At 34.1% G+C, this 21058-nt stretch overlaps 1 pseudogene; it reads left to right on the forward strand.

Annotated features, from left to right (window-relative positions):
- Nucleotides 1-15140: 15140 nt before the first annotated feature.
- LOC124105287 (bifunctional phosphoribosylaminoimidazole carboxylase/phosphoribosylaminoimidazole succinocarboxamide synthetase-like) lies at nt 15141-20606 on the forward strand (annotated as a pseudogene).
- The last annotated feature ends 452 nt before the right edge of the window (nt 20607-21058 follow it).

The raw sequence follows: 21058 nt of genomic DNA on the forward strand, positions 1-21058 counted from the left end.
TTATTTAATGAATATCAATATTTTGACCTTTTTTGTTGTTGTTGTGCTGGGGATTGAACCTAGGGCCTTGTACATATGAGGCAAGCACTCTACTGAGCTGTATCCCCAGCCCAATAAATTTGTTTTTATCTTATTTCATGTAGAATAATTGCAAAGTATTGTATTGATGTTCCTGAGGAGTCCTATTATTGAAGTTAATAAACAAGTAATTTTACCTCTAATATGTTGAGTACCTAACATTTGATTTGTTTGTTTTGTTATTCTTAGGAAAAAAAATGGATTAAGATATCAGGCCTTCAAATGCAAATTGCCATGCTGATTTTTTTATACCTTTATTTTATTTATTTATTTTTTTTTTGTGGTGCTGAGGATGGAACCCAGGGCCTTGCACACGTTAGGCAAGCGCTCTACCACTGAGCCACAACTCCAGCCCATGCTTTGCTAATTTTTATTTTGCTAATTTTAAATATTTGTCTGGCATATTAAAAGTAACCCTTACTAACTTGATACTTCAGAGATTACATTGAATGATTAAAATGCTTTATTTAAGGAGAATTTATTTTAAATGACATTGAAAACTTCATCATTATTAAGTACTTTATCAGATTAGAAGAGGTATTTTCCATGTCGTTAGATGAATTAGCTATACCTATATGCTTTTCTTTAGTTTTGTTGTTAAGTGCTGATTGTTTTGAATGGAGGCTTTTAGCCCGTTCTTCCACTTTGCTCTTAGAAAGTTACAGAATACAACAGACACTAGTATGGCAGTATGTAAAAAAGTGGATGTGTAACCGATGTGAATCTGCAATATGTATACGGGGTAAAAATGGGAGTTCATAATCTGCTTGAATCAAATGTATGAAATATGATATGTCAAGAGCTTTGTAATGTTTTGAACAACTAATAATAAAAAAAAAATTTAAAAAAAAGAAACAACTTACCACAGCCGCTATAGTAAGAAACAGAACTATAAATATTCCAAATATTCTTTATTAAAATAATTTTAAATTGAAATTAAAGCCATTTCCACAAAGAAAAGAAAAAAAAAAGTTATACTTGAGAGTTAAACTTACATTAATTAATCTTTCAAAGTTTTAAAGTACCTTGAATTTTAAAATGTTAAATAAATGCTTAAATAATCAAATGGAGACACTGTGCTTACATTAGTGAAAATAGCTTGATAGGAAATATATGGAAGGTAAATACTTTTAAAATGATAACAGAAAAAAGATTTTAAAATACTTTCCATTGTTTGAAGAATGATAATCATAGTTCAAAGCGTAAGAATACAGAAACTGCTGATGTATGCTCTAATAATCTTGCATGTATACTTGTGTATCTCTTTTAGTATAAGAGAACTAAATGGGATGGCATTATCTTTTTTCTAAATGTCTGTATTCTGTCTTTATGAATGGTGCTTAAAGACTATAATTCGACCTTTTATTCCCTTCATACTGAGTTGCTGAAAAAAGTACCAGTTCATCCTTCTATATTGTTTCTTCATGCTTTGCTTTTGTTTGTAGTTTTCTCTCACCTGGATTATTCCAGTGGTTTGCTAATTGGTCCTTATCTTATTTTTCTCTCAAACCATTCTCTATAATGCTGCCAGAATGATCTTTCTAAAATAAATTTTCTTTTTGTTTATCGTTTACCTTTAATATCAGTCTCTTCTCACTCCTTAATTACAAGGTGAAATCTGAAACTCCTCATCTAGTCTAAAGCCCTTTATGATATGACCCTTGATTTCCTTTTTAGCCACATCTTACCTCAATACTCTCTGTCTGCCTACTCTGCATCTGAGTTTTAGTTACACCAAATTACTTGTAGTTCCTTAAATATGTATAGGAATATACCTTTCACTTTCATATTCATGCTTTTAGTGCTTATACTCTCAGATTCCCCTATCTCCTCATATTTCCAACTCAGTGTAAGTTTTAGATGCCCACCATAGTGTTTCATGAATTCCCTTTCCACTTACATGCCCTCCTGTGCATTGTTCAGACTAATATGTATGTTTTAATTGTGCTTATTTGTTGCTTCACTGCTAGACTTTTTTTCCCACATTTTATTGGTGTATTATAGTTATGCACAATGATGGGATTTGTTGTTACATATTTGTACATGCACACAATGTAACAATGTAATTTGGCCAATATCACTCCCCAGCACTTCCCCACTCCCTCCCTGCTTCTCATCCTTTAGTCTCTTTCTTCTAAGGATCTCCCTTTGATTTTTAGAAGATCACCCCCACCTTTTTTTCCTTTTTCTTTTCCAGTTTCTGCACGGACCTTCTGAGTTTGACTTAATTTGCTTAATATGAAATAAATCTCTAGTTCCATCCATTTTCCTGCAAATGCCATAATTTCATTTATATTTATGACTGAATAGAATTCCATTGTGTGTGTGTATGTGTGTGTGTGTGTATTTTTTTATCCATTTTCTTTATCCATTCATCCATTGATGGACACCTAGGCTGGTGCCACAGTTTGGCTAATGTGAGTTGTGCTGCTATGAACGTAGGTATGAGTGTATCACTGTAGTAAGATGACTTTAATTCTTCAGGATAAATACCATTCCTTGGTATAGCTGGGTCATATGGTGGTTCGGTGGTTCCATGTGTAGTTTTTTTTTTTAATATAGGTGGACACAATATCTTTTTTTTTTTTTAATGTAGTCCTGAGGATCGAACACTCTACCACTGAGCCACAACCCCAACCCTCCATGTCTAGTCTTTTGAGGAACCTTCATACTGATTTCCATAGTAGTTGTACTAATTTACAGTCCCATTAACAGTGTGAAAGTGTTCCTTTTTCTCCACATCCTCTCCAGCATTTATTATTATTTTTATTTTTGATGACTGACAAAATGACTTGTATGAGATGAAATCTCAGTGTAGGTTTTTTTGGGGGGGCGGGGAGGTGGATCATGGTACCAGGTATGGAACTCAAGGACACTCAACCACTGAGCTACTTCCCCAGCCCAATTTTGTATTTTATTTAGAGACCTGGTCTCACTGAGTTGCTTAGCACCTTGCCATTGCTGAGGCTGGCTTTGAATTTGTGATTCTCCTGCCTCAGCCTCCTGAGCCGCTGGGATAACAGGCATGCGCCACCATGCACAGCTCAGTGTAGTTTTTATTTGCATTTCCCTGATAGTTAATGGTGCTGAACATTTTTTCATGTATTTGTCGGCCATTTGTATTCTTTTAAGTTATGTCTGTTTAATTCATATGTCCATTTGTTAATTGGGTTATTTGATTTTTTTGTTGTAAAAGTTTTTTGAGCTCTTTATATATTCTAGAATATATAAAATTAATCCTCTGTCAGAAGAGTAGCTAGCAAGATTTTCTCCCGTTCTGTAGGTTTTCTCTTAATATTTTTTAATATTTATTTTTTAGTTATAGATGGACACAATATCTTTGTTTTATTTTTTATGTGGTGCTGTGGATTGAACCCAATGCCTCACGCATGCGAGGCAAGTGCTCTTCCTCTGAGCCACAATCTCAGCCCCCTCTATTCACATTTCTAATTGTTTTTTGTTGTTGTTTGTTTGTTTGTTTCTGTGCAGAAGCTTTTTAATTTTATGCTGTCCCATTTATTAACTCTTGACATTGCCTCCTGAGCTTTAGGGGTCCCTCTACTGCTATTTATTAGGACAATTATTGTAGGAGGCTATCCTGTGCATTATAGATGTTTAACAACATTCCTGACCTGTACCCACTAGATGACAACAGAATTCTTCCAGTTTGGACAACCAATAATCTCTAGACATTGCCAAATATTTCCTGGGGGGAAGATGCTTCCGCTTAAGAATCACGGCTCTGTTAGCATATAAACTGCTTGAGTATATGGTTGAGTGATTTGCCTTTAACCCTAGTAAAGTATGTCATCAAAATCTTTATGCCTTTGCTTAATGCCTTTTAGTGACTTCTCATCAAGCATTTTATTTTATTATTGTGTGTGTGTATAATTTTTTTTTAAATGGGTATTTGATTCTGTGGTGGTGCTTTACCACTGAGCCATGTCTCTAGCCCTTTTTATTTTAAAATTTTATTTATTATTTTTGGGTACTGGGGATTGAATTCAGGAGCACTCAACCACTGAGACTGTTTTTTTGTATTTTATTTAGAGACAGGGTCTCACTGAGTTGCTTTGTTTCTTGTTTTTGCCAAGGCTGGCTTTGAACTCACAATCCTCCTGTCTCAGCCTCCTGAGCTACTGGGGTAACAGGCTTGTGCCACTGTGCCCAGCTTTATTTTTTATTTTGAGACAGGGTCTCACTGAGTTGTTGAGGGCCTCACTAAGTTCTGATCTTCCTGTTTCCGCCTCTGAGTTAGGTGTGGAACACTGTGTCTGATTCCCATCATGTGTCTTAATAGCATGGTATTTAAAGCCCTGAAACCTCATCTTACTTAGCTCCTCAAAGCGCTATTCTCCTCAGTGAAAGAATACGTTGGAAAAAAAAAATAGGTTGGTTCTATTATAAAGGCAGACTATGAGAAAACTTGACGTGGCAGAATGAGGGGAAAAAAGTTTTTTAGTTTTCCCTGAAAATTTGTAGCTATAGGTTTTTGCTTATGTGGGTCTAAAAAGACATTTAAGCTACCTTCATGATAACCTCCCAAACAAAATTTAACATAAACAAGTGATCTTACCAACATATGACAGTAGGCATTGGGAAACAAAAAATGGACCTAATCTATCTTTTTCCTGTTGGAAGTGAATCTGTTTCAGAGACTTATGTTTTTTGCTTGTCCGTTCTTAAATCTTATCTGCATCCATTGGTCCAGCACTGCTTGTGACTGATTAGGTTAAAGTCTGCCCAAAGTCTGGATTTAGCAAGTACCACATGAAATTCTCAGACATTCTTTTTTTTTTTCTTTCTTTTAAAAAATTTGTCCCAGACATTCTTGGACTTAAAATAAAAATTTTACGTGCTTAAGGAAAAAAAAAAAAAACTAAACTAAAAATTTCAGTAGAGAACTGGGAATTGAAAAATGGAAATTCTGTGAAAAATGACATAGTTAAGAATTCAGTGAATGAATTTAACAATAGCTGAATTACAGCTGAAAAGAAATATTGAACTAGATTTTGTCAGAAGAAAAAAAAGTGACAATAATGCCTACAGAGACAAAGGGATAAAAAAGAACCAGAAAACTAAAATATAACAGAATGGGTTAACATTAAGCAACTTGAGTCCCAGAAGTAGAGAATATTTGTAGTTAATGCTTAGCAATTTTCTGAAACTTAGAAAATCATCAATCTATGGATTTCAGAGGTCCCACAAACCTCAAGCAAAATATTTAATGCAAAATATGTATGTAAGTATTACTAATACTGTTGGAAACTTTTTAAAAAAGAAGCAATGAAAGAAAAAAGAATCAAAGATCTAAAATAAGAACCTTCAAAGAACCGAAAATATGACAACTGATTTATCAATAGAAACAGAAACAGAAGATAATGCAATAGCATTCTTCAAAGTGATAGGCTAATTGGAAACCTAGAGCTCTTTAAAAAAAGAAAACTGCCCTTAAAAATAGGGTACATTAGGTAAAATACAGGAAGTTTCACACACAAATAAGAATTCTTGGGCTGGGGATGTGGCTCAAGCAGTAGCGCGCTCGCCTGGCATGCGTGCGGCCCTGGTTCGATCCTCAGCACCACATACAAAGATGTTGTGTCTGCCGAAAACTAAAAAAAAAAAAGAATTCTTCCCTAATCTTACACAAAAGAAGTCAGAGAAAAATGATTATCAGCTGGTAGTTTAGAAATGGAAGAAAGATGAGTAGTGATTTTGAAAAAAAAGGAATGCCTTTGAGTGTTTTAAAAACCAGAGACTACATAAAAACAACAGCATGTACTTTGGGAGGGGCATAAATAGAGTAAAAGTGTTTTAAGTTGCTTATGCGAAAGGTGAAATTGTACTTTTGTGTTAAATTTGAATATTCAAATTTATGTCTTGTAATATTTAGGGTGACCACACTAGAATATTTTAAAGAATACTTTGACAAAAAGAGTTAATGAATTTGACATAAGGTAAGAAAGAGAAAGCAAAAAAAAAAATGGCATATAGGAAATACAATTGGTGAGGTAGTAAATTTAATTCAAATGTATAAGAAATTGCATTAAATCTAAGAATGTTAAATCCTCCAATAAAAGACAGATGTCAGATAATACAACCCGATTATATAGATAAAAGATGCACAAAAGGCAAAAATACAGAAAGATAAAAAGTAGAGGTTTGTAAAATATGATGGCTATATTAGTATCAGCATTTTAGGCGGAAGACTTACTGATTGTAAAAAGGGACAGTTGATGATGATAAAAGGGCTAATTCACCAGGAAGATTTAACAAATTTCTTTTTCTTTGTCCTGTACTGAGGATTGAACCCAGTGGAGCTCTACCACTGAGCTACATTCTAGCCCTTTAATATTTTTTTTCTTTTTTTGAAAACCAGGGCTCACCAAGTTGCCCAAGCTACTCTTGAACTTTTGATCCTCCTACCTCAACCTGCCAAGATGCTGGGATTACAGGTGTGTGCTACCAAGTGGGGCAAAGTTTTAGATTTAAACAATTCAATATGTAGCTTTTAAATCTATCAAAGAACTACAAAGAAAAGTAGAGAAATTTGCAATGATAAAGGAAGATTTCATGTTCAATGATCAAAAAAGTTGGCAGGAGCCAGGTGTGGTGGCTAATCCCAGTAACTCAGGAGGCTGAGGTAGGAGGATCACAAATTTGGGGCAACCATCAGCAAGACAACTTAGTGAAACTATCAAAATAAAAAGTACTGGGGGTTGGGTTGTAGCTCAGTGGTTGAGTGCTTACCTTGCATGTGTGAGGCACTGGGTTTGATCCTCAGCACCACATAAAAAAAAATAAAGATATTGTGTCCATCTACAATTTAAAAAATACTTAAAAAATAAAAAGTACTAGGGATGTAGAGTGTTCCTGAGTTAAATAACCAGTACCACCACCACCAAAAAAAAAAAAAAAAGTTTGTGGGGATATAGAAAATAAAGCTAAATTTGAACTAAATACATATAGACTTAAATGCTCAAAGAATGGATAGCATTTTTTTTTTCATGTACTTATGGAACATTACAGTAATTGGCAATAATGCTGTGCCATAAAGCAAATCTAAACGAGATTCAGAGGATTATAAACATATAAAACATATTCTCTGACCATAATTAATCCATTTTGTTCCATCATCCCAGATGTGGAACACCTATAAAAACTTTATAATATATACTTGTAATATAGTAAATACACATATACAATAGATTATGATTTCTAACCTATTATTATGCACTTGTGTCCATTTTGTTGAAATATTTGCAGAATTGGAAGTTTGGGACTAAATGGGTTAAGTTGGGGGGAAATTGTTAGAAAATCCTATGAATTTAGATCTAAATTTATCTTGGGTTAAGGAAGAAATAACAATGAAAACCAGGAAATATTTTAATTATAAAAGTAAGACATCAAGATCTATGGAATGTAACTAAAACTGTTTTTAGAGAGAACTTTATCAGAAAAGAATAAATGCTAGTCAAGATGAGCATTTATCCCAGTAAGTTATAAAAACTTCAAATTAAAAGGAGGAAAGAAAAAGTGAATATCTAAATTTAGTAGAATATAAAGTGAGCGTAAAGGGATTAACGCACTAGCAAATGTAAAGGAACAAATAAAAATCAGAATGAAAAGGGAGACATCAGCCACTGTTTCACATAAGAGAACATTGTGTCTCTCTCCCTCACCTGGTCTCCCTCTTCTTTCCTACGCATATGGTATTGAACCCCTAGGGGTACTCTACCACTGAGCTACTCCCTAGCCATTTTTCTTTTATTTTGTGAAGGTCTCATCTAAGTTGTCCAGGTTGACCTTGAATTTGCAATCCTCTTGTCTCAGCTTCCTGAATAGCTGGAATTATAGGCTTGCACCACCATTCCCAGCTAGTCAATAACTTCATGCTGATATATTAAAAAATTTAGATGAAATGGTCAAATACCTGCAAAACTACACATAAGGAAGGAAAATCTGAATAGTTCTATATTGGGAATAATTTTAACAAGGTGTAAGGATGATAAATGGGGAGACAATCTTTCTAAAAAACAGTGCTGGGACAACTGGGTACTTACAGACAAAAGAATGAAGTTGAACTCACACTTGACACTGTATATAAAAATTAACAAAATGGATTAAATAAGAATTACATGTAAGCTATAACAATAAAACTTTTTAGAATACATGTAAGTCTTTGTGACCCTGGATGAGGCAACAGTTTCTTAGGATGTACCCATGCAAAAAATAACCAAAGAAAAAATACATAGATTTCATCAAAGTTTTAAAAATTTGTCCTTCAAATATCACTCTCAAGATAGTGAAAGTTGGAGGTATATCCCAGTGATAAAGAACTTGCCTAGCTTGCTTGATGACCCTGGCTGGGTTTGGTCCCCCAGAACCACAAACAACAACTAAACATTAAAAGAAAAAGAAAAGAAAAAACAAAAGATAATCCTGAGAGTGGAGGAATATATTTGCAAATCATATCTGGTATACTATATATAATATATAAAGAATTCCATATCAATAATAAAAAGATAAACAGTTAAAAAATGGGCAAGATATTTGAATAATTATTTCTCAAAAAGTGGACAATAAATATTAATAATATCATAAGTTAATAGGGAGATACAAATGAAAACCACATTAAGTTACTATTTCATAATCATGAGAATGGCTATAATTGAAATGATGAGGATGTAGGAAAATCGAAACCCTCATACATGTAAAATGGTGCAGCCACTCTGGAAAAAACACTGACAGTTCCTCAAAAAGTTATACAGTTACCATATGGTGTAGTTTCTTAGTCTGTTTTCTGTTTCTATGATAAAATGGTTGAAGCTAGATACTTTATTTTTTTAATTGGTTCTTTTAAAATATACATGACAGTAGAATATATTTTGACATATTTTATATACATGGAGTATAACTTATTCTAACTAGGATCCTGTTCTTGTGATTGTACGTGATGTGGAGTTATACTGGTCATGTATTCATATATAAACATAGGAAAGTTATGTCTGATTCATTCTACTATCTTTCCTATTCCCAATCCCCTTTCTTTCCCTTCATTCTCCTTTGTTTAATCCAATGAATTTCTATTCTTCCCCCCCTCACTCTCCCTTGTTGTGGGTTAGCATACACATATCAGAGAGAAAACTGGGCCTTTGTTTTTGGGGGACTGGCTTATTTTGCTTAGCTTGATAGTCTCCAGCTCCATCTATTTATTGGAAAATGCTATAATTCATTCTTTATGGCTGAGTAATATTCCATTGCATGTATATACCACATTTTTATCCATTCATCTACAGAAGGGCACCTAGGTTGGTTCCATAGCTTGACTGTGTGAATTGAGCTGCTCTAAACATTGATGTGGCTGTGTCACTGTAGTGTGCAAATTTTAAGTCCTTTGGGTATAAACCAAGGAGTGGGATAACTGGGTCAAATGATGTTTCCATTCCAAGTTTTCTAAGGAATCTCCATACTGCTTTCCATAATAGTTGCACCAATTTGCAGTCCCACCACCATTTTTATAAGTGAAACTTTCCCCCCACATACTTGCCAACATTTATTGTTGCTTGTATTCTTGATAATTGCCATTCTGACTGGAATGACATAGAATCTCTGTGTAGTTTTAATTTACATTCCTCTAATTGCTAGCAATGTTGAACATTTTTTTGTATATTTTTTGACCATTCGTACTTCTTCTGTGAAGTGCCTTTTCAGTTCCTTTGCTCATTTATTGATTGGGTTATTTATTTTTTTTTTTTGGTGTTAACTTTTTTTAAGTTCTTTATAAATCCTGGAGATTAATGATCTGAGGTTGCAGGTGGTCAAGATTTCCTTTCATTCTGTAGCCTCTCTGTTCATGTTCTTGTTTCCTTTGACGTAAAAAGCTTTTTAGTTTGATATAATCCATTTATTCATCTTTTTAAAAAATGTTTTAGTTATAGATGGACGTAATACTTTTATTTATTTGTTTTTATGTGATGCTGAGGATCGGACCCAATGCCTCACACACACTAGACAATGATCTACTGCTGAGCCACAACCCCAGCCCACATTTATTGATTTTTGATTTTACTTGTTGTGCTGTAGGAGCCTTGTTCAGAAATTCAGTTCCTAAGCTGACATGATGGAGAGTTGGGCCTACTTTTTCTTCTAGTAGGCACAGTCTCTGGTCTAATGCCTAGGTTCTTGATCCACTTTGAGTTGAGTTTTGTGCAGGGTGAGAGGGGTCTAATTTCATTTTGTTAACATATGGGTTTCCAGTTTTCCCAGCACCATTTGTTGGAGAGGCTATCTTTTCTCTAATGTATGTTCTCTAATGTATGTTTTCTCTGATGTATGTATTTTTTCTGTAACATATGCACCTTTGTCTGATATGAGATAACTGTATTTACGTGGGTATGTGTCTGTTTTCTATTCTGTTTTATTGGTCTTCATGTCTGTTTTTGTGCCAGTACCATGCTGTTTTGTTACTTTAGCTCTGTAGTATAAGGCCTGATATTGTGATGCCTCCTGAAGCTGGGTACTTTGAAAAAGAGGTTTATTTAGTACATAGTTTTGGGGGCTGAAAGTTCAAGATTAGTTGGTCCCATCTCTTTGGCATCTAGTGAGGGCTTCATGGCAGATGACATCACAAAGAGTGGTAGTACATGAAGAAGAGTTCACATGATAAAACAGGAAGCTAGAGATATTCAGGTCAGGCTTACTCTTTTAGAACAACTTGCCCTTGTGGAAACTAACCATCACCCCATAAAAGTATATTAATCTCTTTCAAGGGCAGTACTCCTAATGACCCAATTACCCTCCACTAGTCCTTACCTCTTAAAGGTCCCACCACTCTCCACACTGCCACATTGGGGACCAAGATTTCAGCATGTGAACCTTTGTGTGTGTTGGAGGGGGGTGGAATATATTTCTCAAACCATAGCACCCAGCGATTACATTCTTACCCAAGAGAAGTGGAAGCCTATACTCAAAACTCTTCTACGTGAATATTCATCAAAGCATTATTCATAGTAGCCCCAAACCAAACAACCTAAATACTCACCAACTGATATGGATAAATAAAATGTAGAGAATACAAAAAAAATGGAATAATATTTTGCAATCAAAAGAAATATTGTCACATACTACATGAATCAATCTTCAAAACATTCCAATTGAAAGAAGCAACACAAAAAGACATTGCATTATTAAATTTACATAAAGTATCCATAATTAGTTAAATCTGTAAGACCAAAAGATGGTGGCTGGCAGGGACTAAGGAACAGGTGGGGAGAAAGTGAATAGTGAATGACTATTGCATTTGGATATGGAGTTCTTTTGGGAGGATGACTTAAATGTTTTCCCACATACACCCACCTACATTGAACCTATGGGTGCTCTACCACTGAGCCATACATCCATATCCATTTTTAATTTTCAAACAGAGTGTCACTATGTTGCCCAGACTGGGCTTGAACTCCTGCCTCAACTCCTGAGTAGCTGGGATTACAGGCATGTGCTACCACATACAACCAATTTAAATGTTTTCAAATTAGATAGTGGTGATGATTGTAGAACATCTTAATATACTAAAGCTACCAAATTGAATACTTTAGTAAGGTATTTTTATGGTATATTAAGCATATTTAAATTTTAGAATGTTATCACATCTAGTCAGGCACGGTTGTACATGCTTGTAATCCCAGCAACTAGGGAGGGTGAGGCAGGAGTATGACAAGTTTGAGGCAAGCCTTGACAACTTATCAAGATCCTGCCTCAAAACTAAAAAGGGTTGGGGATGTAACTCAGTATGATAAAGCATCTCCTGGGCTAAATTCAGGCTACTACAAACAAACCAACAAAATCTTTTTATTTAAAAGTTGGCCCTAAATTCCAGGCATCAATGACATCCTCACTGAATTTTCCAAAATATTAACAACACCACTTTACCTAAACTCTTCCAGAAACTAGACAAAGAGGAAACATCCCCCAACTTTTTTCACAAAGCTGTCAGCTTTGATACCAAAATATGCATTGGATATTTAAATTTTTTTTCCAGACCAATCCTCTTATGAATATAGATTCAAACATCATAAGTGTAATATTAGCAAATTAACATTAACATTTTGGGGGAGTACTGGGGATTGAACTCAGGGGCACTTGACCATTGAACCACATCCCCAGACCTGTTTTGTATTTTATTTAGAGACAGGGTCTCACTGAGTTGCTTAGCACCTTGATTTTTGCTGAGATTGGCTTTGAACTGTGATCCTCCTGCCTCAGCCTCCTGGACACTAGGATTACAAGTGTGCACCACCATGCCCGGCTGACATTAACATTTTTGTAGTGCCTCACACGTGTGAGGCACTGGGTTTGATTCTCAGCACCACATAAAAATAAAGAAAGATATTGTGTCCAACTACAACTAAAAACATATTTAAAACAAAACAAAAAATAGAATATGAGGGCTGGGGTTGTAGCTCAGTGGTAGAATGGTTGGTTGCCTTGCATGCATAAGGCCCTGGGTTTCATCCTGAGCATCGCATATAAATAAATAAATAAATAATAAAGATATTGTGTACATCTACAACTAAAAAAAATTTAAAAAAAATAAAGAATATGACAAAGGGGTTTCAAAAATGCAAGGACAGTTTAACCAAGCAATGTAATTCACTATATTAAGAGATTTTTTAAAAAGCTCATTTCAATAAATGCAAAAATAGCATTTAATAAAATTTATCCATAATAAGCCAACAAACTGGTTATAAGAGGGGAATCTCTTTTAATAGAAATCTATAAAAAAAATTCTACAATAAACATACTGAGGACCAGGATGTTTACTGTTTTACAATAATTTATAGTCAACATTATTATGGAAGTCATAGCCAGAGTAGTGAGACAAGAAAAGACAGACTTAGTGTTGGAAAGGAAGAAATTAACCTCATTATTTGCTAAGGACAAGTTGCGTATATAGAAAATACAAAATCTATAAATTGTTAGAATTAGTAGGTGAATTCAGCAAGGTCACTATATCTAGGACAGATTATGGCAGACATGGCAGATTATATGTGCATTCCTATAATCCCAGCAGTTTGGGAGGCTAAGGCCGGAAGATCTTGAATTCAAAGCCAACCCCAGCAACCTAGTAAGTCCCTAAATAACTCAGCGAGATCCTGTCTTTAAATAAAATTCAAAATAGGGCTGGGGATGTGGCTCAGAGATGGAATGCCCCTGATTTCAATCCCAGGTAACCTTCCCCCCACCAAAAAAACAAAACAAAACAAAACAAAAAACCAATCAGTTGTATTTTTATATACCAGCAACAAGTATAAAATGAAAAGAGCAACTACCATTTATAATAGCATTAAAAATGTCATATGCTTTGGTATAGATGCAATGAAATATATACAAGACTTCTGTATTAAAAACTAGAAAACATTGAGAGATGTTAAAGATCTAGGTAAATTCAGTTTATACATTAGAATATTCAATATTGTAAAGATTTCAGTTCTCTAAATTGATTTATGGATTCAATGCAACATAATCAAACATGACATTTTAGTACAAATCAAACTGATTCTAAAATTTACATGAAAATGCAAACTTATTACCTGTAAGTAATTAGCAGGTATTTCCTATAAACAGGTATAATCTACTACGCACTTTTTGATGGAAAAGCCCCATCAAAATTGTGAAATAGAATTTTGCATTACTATCATCATACTCTCAGTCTTCATTTCAGTTTTGCCAAATGTCTCTCCTTGAAAAAGTAATATATGTGTATATGTGCATATACATATATGTATTTATGTGTGTGTGTGTGTATATATATATATACACACACAGCTGTATATATATGTGTGTGTATATTTACACATTTTTTAAAAAAATATTTTTTTTAGTTACACATGGGCACAATATCTTTATTTTTTTATTTATTTTTATGTGGTGCTGAGGATCGAACCCAGGGTCTCACATGTGAGAGGCAAGTGCTCTACTGCTGAGCCACAACCACAGCCCCACACATTTTTTTTTTTAATTTTTTATTGTTGGTTGTTCACCCACACATTTTTTTAAAATAGCAAACAGATCCTTCCCTAGTCAAATCTCAGATGAGACAGAAGCCTTGGTCAAACACCTTGTCTGCAGTCTTATGACCCTAATCTGTACCCAATTTCTCATCCAAGGAATTATAAAATAATAAATATATTGTTTTAATTACTAAATATATGTAAATTTGTCACATATGCACATATGTAATATTACATTTCACATATTCTACTTCAGTTTCTTTTAACTGAAGTCGATCTTTTAAGTGAATTGGTATTATAGTTCATACTCATTTCACTAACAGATTTTGGTTTAGGTAGTTGCTTCCTGTTTTGATCCCACCTGTCCCAGAATGTTAGCAGCTTCCTGATGTTGCTCAATGGTTTCAACCATTTTTAACTACTTCTCCATATTACATTCCTTCTATTGAACTACCTGTCATAAGCCTTGATTTCTTGAGTATTAGGAAATCAACATGTTTTGACATATTAAGAATATCTATGTATCTGTGCTAGTGGTTTGATGATAGACAATGTTTTTTGTTGTTGTTTGTTTTAGAGAGATAATTTTTTAATATTTATTTTTTAGTTTTCAGTGGACACAACATCTTGATTTTATTTTTATGTGGTGCTGAGGATCGAATCCAGCGCCCCGCGCATGCCAGGTGAGCGTGTTACCGCTTGAGCCACATCTCCAGCCGAGACAATGTTCTTTCAGTATTACTTCTAGAACATATCCAATAAATTACTTCTTTCCATCAACACTGGAACTGTTCCAGCCCAAAGCCACCATTATCTCTTGATCAAGGATGTTAAGGTAAGTTTTAATGGGGATTTTACATTCTCCTTTTTACTTCTTTTTTTTTAAAAAAAAATATGTTTTTTTAGTTAAAGGTGGACATAATAACCTTTATTTTGTTTTTATTTGGGCGTGCTAGGCGAGAGCTCTACCACTGAGTCACAATCCCAGCCCCTCCTTTTTACTTATTGCCAGTCTCTTCTTTATCAGTCAGCATGATGATATATAGGAGTATGAAAGTAATAGTAGGAGAAACAGACCTGGAATTTAAATGTTCTGTGATGGTATGCTTCTTTATTTAATACAGAGTTGTTGGTTAGACCTGTCTTGATATAATGAATTAAAATATCTTTTGACTGGGCATGGTGGTACATGCCTATAATCCCAGTGACTCAGGAGGCTGAACTAGTATTAAAAGTTTGAGGCCAGCTTTAGCAAAATGAGAACCTGTCTCAAAGGAAAAAAAAGGGGGGGGTGGGCGGATGGGATGTGGGACAGAGGTATAGCTCAGTTGTAGAGTGCCCCTGAATTTAATCCCCAGTACAGCAAAAAGAAAAAAAAAATCCTTGTCTTTGGTGCCTAGTAGTGCATTTCATTCACCTAGTGAGTATGAACTATAATACCAATTCATTTAAAAGATTGACTTTAATTAAGAAAGAAACTGAAGTAGAATATAGATTGAACTGTATCCAAAAGAAATAAAAGTGGTAGTCAGACCAACTTGTGATTCTATTCCCCGGTGTTTCTTACCTTATTTTCTTTTTAAAAATATATTTTTAGTTGTAGATGAGCACAATACCTTTATTTTATTTATTTATTTTTATGTGGTGCTGAGGATCAAACCCAGTGCTTCACACTGAGCTAGAACCTCAGCCCCATATCTTGTTATTTTCAGTTTGCTCTTTCTAGAGCTTATTTTGTTACATATTTATTGTAGATATGAATCTTACTTTATGAATAGGTACAAGAATGTAATATTACATTTCACATATTCTACTTCACCATCTATTTATCTATTTATAATATCTCAACAAAGTAGTTCATCTATTTATAATAATATCTCAATAAACTAGTTACAAGGGGAAAGTTTCTTTCTTTCTTTCCTTTTTTTTGTTTGTTTTTTGATGGTACTGGGGATTTAAACCCAGGGGCACTTTATCACTAAGCTATATCCCCAGACTCCTTTTGATTTTATTTTCATAGAGCATCTCACTAAGTTGCTGAGGCTGGCCTTGAACTTGTGATCCTCTTGCTTTAGTCTCTGGTGTTCCTAAGATTAACAGACATGTACCACTGCATTTGGTGGAAAAAAAATTTTTTTTTTCCTTAATGGAGATCTACAAAAAATTCTACAGTAACCATCATACTTAGGACCAGATGTCTGCTATTTTATAATTTTAAATAACTCACATAGTCTTTTTATTCATATTTTGCATTCAACCATTTATGTTAATAAGGTGACTTAACATGGAATCCCAAGGTGGACTCAAGATGAGTCTGGACCAACGATTAGCTCCATCCACTGTTCTCCAGAAAGGGGAGGAAGACTGGAGATTAAACTATGAAAAAAATAAATAAAAACATGAACAATAAGATTTGATGAACTATAGTCAAACGTCATTTACATGTCTTTTATGTGTGTGTGTGTGGGGGGGGGTGGATGGGTAATGAACCCAGGACTCACCTTTGCCAGGCAAGTGCTATAATATGGAGACACACCCCCAGTCCTTATTTCTCTCTCTTTTTTTTTCTGTTTGCTGTCTCTTGTTGAGCTGATATGTTTTCTTTGTTCAGTTGTTTGGTTGTTTTTTTTTTCTTTTAATGACTTGAAGGTTGAACATTCACTTGTATTCTTATATGGTTACTCTTAAAACTATAACATATATACCTTTTTAAAAAAAAAATCCAGGGCTAATAATTATTTATATTCACCCCTTACCAAGATAGTAGTGTAGGCAAGCTTTACCTCATGTTTCTCACTCTTCTAATCTAATACTGAATTCACCTGGGGATTTTTTGTTCTAAATTGTAATTGGAAAAAAAATAGTCTAAATCACCAATTTATGTTTGTTTTTTTTTTCTTTAAAAAAATCTACGTGGTTTCTTGTTCACCATTGGTTTGTATATCTATGATATATATACATTGTATATATATGTATATCAATGTATATATACATTGGTTTGTATATCTATATTTTTATTTTTAGTTAAATCTCTTAAATTCATTCATTTTTTTAAAAAATATTTATTTTTTAGTTGTAATTGAACACAGTATCTTCACTTTATTTATTTATTTTTATGTGGTGCTGAGGATGGAACCCAGGGCTGCACACATGCAAGGCCAGCACTCTACTGCTGAGCCACAACCCCAGCCCCAAATTCATTAATTTAAAAAAAATTCATTCCTAAATAATCTTATGTTTTTAGCTTTCTCAATTTTTTTTAAGAGAGAGAGAATTTTATTATTTATTTTTTTGTTTTCGGCAGACAAACATCTTTGTTTGTATGTGTTGCCCAGGATCGAACCCGGGCCACACGCATGCCAGGCAAGCACGCTACCGCTTGAGCCACATCCCCAGCCCAGCTTTCTCAATTCTTGAACTTGTGAAAATAGTTCTTATTTTCCCTTATATGATTGAATGATACTTTTATTGTATATATAATTCTAGACTTTGAGTTTTCTCTGAGAATTCTACTGTCTTCAAACATCAAGATTGCTAATGAGAAGTTTGACTACAGTCTGATTCTTGCTCTTTTGTGGGCAAAATATTTTCCCTTTTCTCCTTTTTTCCTTGGTCTTATAATATTTCACTGTGATGAGTTTGTGTCTAGAAATCTAAAATAATCATCCTCTGGCATTTGGCAGTTTCAATTAGAAAGCTCATATATTTCCTCAGCTCTGGGAAAAATCAACTACTATGAATTTCCTCTTTTCTGGAATATCATACATAATAGTCTTCTAGCTAGTGTCTCTCTCTCTCTCTCTCTCTCTCTCTCTCTCTCTCACACACACACACACACACACACACACACACAGTACTGGGGATTGAATCCAGAGCCTAGAGGAAATCTTTTTGTCCTTCTCAAATCCATTCTCCAGGAAAAAAGGCCAAAGGGCTTTTAAAAAACCTCTTCATTATGGAAATTTTAAAATACATATAAAAGCATGAGAAGACAGTATAATAAACCTCCATGAACCTATCATCTCAAAACTATTCTGATTTACTTTTACCTCCTCTCTTTACCCTTCATTTATTGTGAAGCAAGCCCCAGATATTATATAATTTCATCTGTAAATATTTTTCTGAAAGACATTTTAAAAATATGTAGCCAGCATGCCAATAATACACTTTAAAAATACATCATCAAATATCCAGCTAGTGGTTAAATATTCCTCGTGGTTCCATAACTTTTTTAAAAAAATAAATTCAGTTAGAATCTAAATAGGACCCATACATTACAAATGATTAACATGTCTCTTTTAATGTATAGGACCTGACCCCCTGCCTCCCTCACCACCTTTTCCTACAATTTATTTTTTGAAGAATGTAGATTATTTATCATGTAGAATGTCTCACAGACTAGATGTTGTGATTAATTGTAACTATCTAGATCCATTGATCCATTAGGGATTACAAATGATGATATTCCAATTCTGTAATTCCTCTTCATTTATTAGATACAAGAAATCTATAAGAAAAATTATTCATCTGGGCTGGGGTTGTGGCTCAGTGGTAAAGCACTTGCCTAGCATGTGTGAGGCACTGAGTTCAATTCTCAGCACCACATAAAAATAAATAAAATAAAAGCCCATTGACAACTAAGAATTTAAAATTAAAAAAAATTATTCATCAATCTCTTAGTCTCTCTTTCCAGTGCAGCCACTCTCCTCAGCCTTTACAGGATAATGGTGACAGCTGAGGTTAAAAAAAAAAAAAAAAAGAAGAAGAAGAAGTTTATGGACTTGTTACATAGTCAAAGAGTCCAAGGACCAGATTACAGCAGGAAATAGCTAGAAAATCATCTGGAAGAAAAAGCTGCAATCTCCCATAAAATTGTCAGTTGTCATTTTTAAATTTTAGAGGAAGCAGTTATCAAAATTGCTTTCACCAAAAAATTCGGGGAGACAGCTTTCATTGTGCCCCAGGGTGAAATGATTCAAATTGAATGGATTTGCCCAATAGCAACTTGTTGTTTTTTCAAAAGAAATCCTGGCATCAACTTTTGCCCACCTAGAGTAGAGATGTTTTTCAAGGATGATGCCAAGAATGATTCACAGTGGTGTGAGGAATAGCTAATTGCTGCAAAATTTTGCTTTGTTGGATTTGTCCGCCAAATTGAAGTAGACATCATGAGTCGTGCTACACAGATATTTTTTAAATATTACAGAAATCCTGGTTGTCCCCAAACTGTAGGGTGTTGATATGAAGATTGTATTTGGTATTAATGTGAGAATCAAAGAAATTGTTCTTGCTGATGTTAATGATGATGATCCCTGGTGACTCTGGTCATCATAAATCAGCAGAAAGACAGTCTTATAGTGACTTCAAAGAAGTAACTCCTGAAGGGCTCCAGATGGTAATGAAAGACTTAGAATGGGTTGCAAAGAGAGTAGATTGCTTCTGAAATCGAAAGTCATACTGGGTTGTAATATTGATGGACTCAACCATTTTTAACTGTGAAAAGAAATCAACACTTGTGGAAATTTTGGAATTCCATGTGAACTTCTGATAACAATTGCCCATAAATGATAAGTTGGATTGAAGCATTAAAGCATTAAAGCTGAATATCCTATTACATTGAGCATTAAAACTGAATATCCTATTACATTGTGGCAGTGGACAGGAAGAAGCAGTGGTTTGAGACCAATGATGTTGGGTACCCCTGTGTCCCCAGTTACTGGCTGTCCTCCTGTCTCATCAAAATGGGAAGCTCAGGATGTATGGTTATCTCTTCAACTACCCAGTGAACTCAACAATTTGACCATACTTTCTTTAAAAAGATCAACTCAGTTTGCTCCTCAGATATTTGAACTAAATAGCCATTTTGTATGGGCCAAATTGTAAACAATCATATTGAACATGCAGATTTCCTTGAAACAAGTTAACAAGAAAATCAAAGAACATAATTTATCAGAAAGAATGTCAGTTCATTTTTTAGGGGAAAAATAGAAATTTTTAGCTTAGCTACAGGGAAAAAAAGTCAAGGGATGAAAAGATGATTTTAAATCAAAGAAAACAAAATTTATTAGTAAATAAAAAAAGAAAAATTACTCATTAACTATTTGATTACACTAAGAGGTTATACAGAAAACATAGTAAAAATGCTTGATTTAAAAAAATATTTTTATTAGTTGTTGATGGATCTTTATTTTATTTACTTATTTACATGTGGTGTTGAGAATTGAACCCAGTGCCTCACACATGATAGGCAAGCAGTCTACCACTAAGCCACAACCCCAGCCCAAGTGCTTGATTTTTTTCCCCTGATGTGAGTTAATTCCCAGTAAAGGTAACCAGTGAGTTATTTTTATTTAAAATTTTTTGGTTATCACCATGAATTCATAGATTTGAAATATGTGATGCATTTTAGTCCTTATGTTATCATTCTTATTGAAACTCAAATTGTTATATTTCTGGCCAGTATCATCCTGTTTAGTTTGGTTCCTGAGTCCTTTTTATATGACCCTATTAGTGTTTGATAGTTTTCTTGATTTCTAGTAGAACAATATATTGCAAGCTCATTTGAATATTTGCTTCTCTGGACCTGGAATCAATCATTACTATCAGGAGATGTTGCTTCTCATAGTGGAAAATGATATTTAGAATATTTAGAGAACATAATCTGGGTTCTAGGGATATTCACTGATAAAGGGTTTGCTCTTTTTTTTAACCTTTCTTTTAATTTTCTTTCTTTCTTCCTTTCTTTTTCTGAGTATTTTCAGGGTCAAGCCCAGAAAATTTCAATAACCCCCTTTAAAAAAAAGGCAAAACATATCATGAGACTCTACTGATATTTTCAGTTTAAATTCAGGACATAAGCTTTTAATTAATGTGTATTTTTCTGTTTATTTTCCCCATGCCCCAAACCCTAATTCTCAATGGCACACCACCACCATAATAATTCATTTGATTTATATCATAACACACCT

Source organism: Marmota monax, unplaced genomic scaffold, assembly GCF_021218885.2.
Source record: "Marmota monax isolate L192 unplaced genomic scaffold, Marmota_monax_Labrador192_F-V1.1 WCK01_AAM20220418_F8-fsc00336, whole genome shotgun sequence".
Classification (NCBI taxonomy): domain Eukaryota; kingdom Metazoa; phylum Chordata; class Mammalia; order Rodentia; family Sciuridae; genus Marmota; species Marmota monax.